Source organism: Saccopteryx bilineata, chromosome 8, assembly GCF_036850765.1.
Source record: "Saccopteryx bilineata isolate mSacBil1 chromosome 8, mSacBil1_pri_phased_curated, whole genome shotgun sequence".
In the NCBI taxonomy this organism is placed as follows: domain Eukaryota; kingdom Metazoa; phylum Chordata; class Mammalia; order Chiroptera; family Emballonuridae; genus Saccopteryx; species Saccopteryx bilineata.
In genome coordinates, this window is record NC_089497.1 from 68,083,977 (window position 1) to 68,088,128 (window position 4,152).

General features: G+C 49.5%; 1 pseudogene; it reads right to left on the minus strand.

Moving 5' to 3' along the window:
- Positions 1 to 1,492: 1,492 nt before the first annotated feature.
- LOC136311888 (tubulin alpha-1B chain pseudogene) lies at positions 1,493 to 2,881 on the minus strand (annotated as a pseudogene).
- Between the last annotated feature and the right edge of the window lie 1,271 nt (positions 2,882 to 4,152).

Genomic DNA, 4,152 nt, shown 5'->3' on the forward strand with positions numbered 1-4,152 from the left:
ATTTTTTTATTTTTTGTATTTTTCTGAAGTTGGAAACAGGGAGGCAGACAGACTCCCGCATGCGCCCGACCGGGATCCACCCGGCATGCCCACCAGGGGGCGATGCTCTGCACATCTGAGGCGTTGCTCTGTTGCAACCAGAGCCATTCTAGCACCTGAGGCAGAGGCCATAGAGCCACCCCCAGCGCCCGGGGCCAACTTTGCTCTGATGGAGCCTCGGCTGCGGGAGGAGAAGAGAGAGACAGAGAGGAAGGAGAGGGGAAGGGGTGGAGAAGCAGATGGGCGCTTCTCCTATGTGCCCTGGCCGGGAATCGAACCCGGGACTCCTACATGCCAGGCCGACGCTCTACCACTGAGCCAACCAGCCAGGGCTTAAGAAATGCTACTTTTAAAGGTAAAAAGCACAACAGCTAGAAAAATGATCAACAATATCTTTTGTTTTTAGTGATTCCTTTTTTTTTTTTAATTCACTGAGAGGCAGGGAGACAGAGAGACTCCCACATGTACCCCAACAGGGACCCACAAGGCAAGCCCACTAGGGGGCGATGTTCTCCCTGTCTGGGGCCACTGCTCTGTTGCTTGGAACGGTGTCACTTCAGTGCCTGAGGCAAGGCCATGGATCCATTCTCAGTGCCTGGGGCCAACTTGCTCAAGCCACGGCTGCAGGAGGGGAGAAGAGAGAAAGAGTGAGAGAGAGAGAAAGAAGAGAAGGGGGAAGGGTGGGGAATCAGATGGTTGCTTCTCCTGTGTACCCTGACTGGCAATCGAACCTGGGATATTCACATGCTGAGCTGATGCCCTACCGCTGAACCAACCGGCCAGGGCCTTTTTTTTTTTTCTTAGAGAAGTGGAAGAGGAGCAGGAAGCATCAACTCGTAGTAGTTGCTTCTTATATGGGCTTTACCAGGAAAACCCAGGGGTTTCAAACTGGCAACCTCAGCATTCCAGGTTGACACTACTTTTTTTTTTTTTTTTTTTCCTGAAGCTGGAAACAGGGAGAGACAGTCAGACAGACTCCCGATGCGCCCGACCAGGATCCACCCAGCACGCCCACCAGGGGGCAACGCTCTGCCCACCAGGGGGTGATGCTCTGCCCATCCTGGGTGTCGCCATGTTGCGACCAGAGCCGCTCTAGCGCCTGAGGCAGAGGCCACAGAGCCATCCCCAGCGCCCGGGCCTTTTTTTTTTTTTTTTCTCTAATGGAGCCTTGGCTGCGGGAGGGGAAGAGAGAGACAGAGAGGAAAGCGCGGCGGAGGGGTGGAGAAGCAAATGGGCGCTTCTCCTGTGTGCCCTGGCCGGGAATCGAACCCGGGTCCTCCGCACGCTAGCAGGTTGACACTACTTTATTCACTGTGCCACCACAGGTCATGAAAAAGACAGACGTGATCACAGGTGAAAGTGAAGACAATCTAGTCAGAAAGCTCTAACGCCTGATAGCTGGTGAACCTGAAGTTCTGGGAATGGCATGTTACAGGGCTGAAAGGAATGGTAATTAGTATTCCTCTCCTTTTTCCTCATCCTCTCCAACAGAATTCACACTAACCTCCTCATAAGTCTTCTCAAGGGCAGCCATGTCCTCACAGGCCTCAGAAAGCTCTTCCTCCATGCCCTCACCCACATAGCAGTGGGCAAAGGCACGCTTGGCATACATCAGGTCAAACTTGTGGTCCAGACGAGCCCCGGCCTCAGCAACGGCTGTGGTGTTGCTCAGCATGCATGCAGCTCGCTGCACTTTGGCCAGGTCTCCACCAGGGACCACAGTGGGAGGCTGGTAATTAATGCCAGCTTTGAAGCCAGTGGGGCACTAGTCCACAAACTGGATGCTACGCTTGGTCTTGATGGTGGCAATGGCTGCATTGACATCTTTGGGAACCACATCACCTCGGTACAGCAGGCAGCAAGCCAGGTATTTACTATGGCAAGGGTCACATTTCAACATCCGGTTGGCTGGCTCAAAGCACGCATTAGTGATCTCTGCTACAGAAAGCTGTTCACGGTAGGCTTTCTCAGCAGACACGACAGGGGCGTATGTGGCCAGAGGGAAGTGGATGTGAGGATAGGGCACAGGTTGGTTTGGAATTCAGTCAGATCAACGTTCAGGGCTCCAGCAAACCTGAGGGAAGCAGTGATGGAGGACACAGTCTGGCTAACAAAGCGGTTAGGGTTCGTGTAGGTTGGCTGCTCAATATCTGGGTTTCTACAACAAATGTCATACATGGCCTCGTTGTCAATAATGAAGGCACAGTCAGAGTGCTCAGGGTGGTGTGAGTGGTGAGGATGGAGTTGTGGGGCTCAAGCACAGCTGTGGAAACCTTAGGGGCTGGGTAAGTAGATAACTCCAGCTTGGACTTCTTGCCGTAATCGACAGAGAGACGTTCCATCAGCAGAGAGGTGAACCCAGAACCAGTTCCCCCATCAAAGCTGTGGAAAACCAAAAAGTCCTGAGGACCTGTGCACCAGTCAGCCAGTTTCTGAATTCGGTCCAGTCTGAGGTCACTGATCTCCTTGCCAGTGGTGTAGTGTCCACACAGGCATAGTTATTGGCATCATCTTCCTTGCCTGTGATGAGCTGCTCAGGGTGGAAGAGCTGGAGGTAGGTACCAGTACAAACTTCATCGATGACTGTAGGTTCTGTCTCTACAAACACTGCCCTAGGCACATGCTTGCCAGTGCCTGTCTCACTGAAGAAGATGTTGAAGGAATCATCTCCTCCCCCAATGGTCTTCTCACTTGGCATCTGGCCATCAGGCTGGATGCTATGTTCCAGGCAGTAGAGCTCCCAGCAGGCATTGCCGGTTTGGACACCAGTCTGCCCAATGTGAATGGAGATGCACTCACTCATGGCTACGGGTTAGCAGGCACAGGCAACAGGAGTAGGCACCGGCTCTGGGTTACTGTCCCCAACAAGCTAAGAATCAAAGTAAGTAACGCACACTGCTCAGTAATTTCTTAATACCATCAAATATTGAATTGGTGTTCAGTTTGCAATCGTCTCAAATGTTATATTTGTGTGTGCGATTATGCTTTACAATTTGCTTGAATCATGATTAAAAAAAAGATCTCTAAATTGTGATTTGTTGGCTTGTCTTTTAATTCTCTTTTAATCTAGGTTCCTTCTCCACCTCTCTTTTTCCTTTGAAATGTAGTTAAGAAAATGTTTCATTTTTCTTTTCTTTTTATTTATTTATTTTTTTAGCGAGTGTGAGAGACAATGAGACAGAGAGAGGGACAGATAGGTACAGACAGACAGGAAGGGAAGGAGGTGAGAAGCATCACCTTAGTTGGTCATTGATTGCTTTCTCATATTTACCTTGACCAGGAGGCTACAGCTGAGCCAGTGACCCCTTACTCAAGCCAGTGACCTTGGGCTCAAAGCAGTGACATTGGACTTCAAGCCAGCAAGCTTTGGGCTCAAGTCAGCTACCATGGGGTCGTGTCCATGATCCCACTCTCAAGCCAGAGACCTCGTGCTCAAGCTGGTAAGGCTCCACTCAAGCTGGCAACCTCTTGGTTTTGAACCTGGGTCAGGCAAAAATGGTTCCTTTTTCCTCAAGAGTTTACCACAGTCTGTAAGCTGCTGACTGCATTCCCATGGTGCCATTTAACATTTTTTTTATCCTCTGTTTTTTCCCCCTATAAATTGGTGATTGGATGTAGAGGCCTGGTCATGTTCAGCTTAAAATTTTTTTTGCACAACTTCATCGGTGGTATTAAGAAGCACACATACTATGTCTAGTTCTAGTTGCTTCTTTGGTGATGTTAGGAGTTATTGAAAATCAATAACTAAAGCCATTCATTCATTAGGACTTTCAAATGTTGATATTCAAAATCTGTATATGTTCTGGTTGACTTAGTGGAGAGCATCAGCCTGGTGTGTAGAAGTCCCAGGTTCAATCCCAAGTCAGGATAACCATCTGCTTCTCTTCCCCTCCCTCTCTCCCTTTTCTCTCTCTTCCCCTTTCATAGCCAGTGGCTCAATTGGTTTGAGGATTGGCCCTGGGTGCTAAAGATAGCTTGGTTGATTCGAGCATTGGCCCCAGACAGGTGGATCCGGGTTGGGGCACATGTGGGAGTCTGTTTCTCTATTTCTCCTCCTCACTTAAAAAAAAAGAAAAGAAAAAGAAATCTGTATATGTTCATCAGATGTTTCTC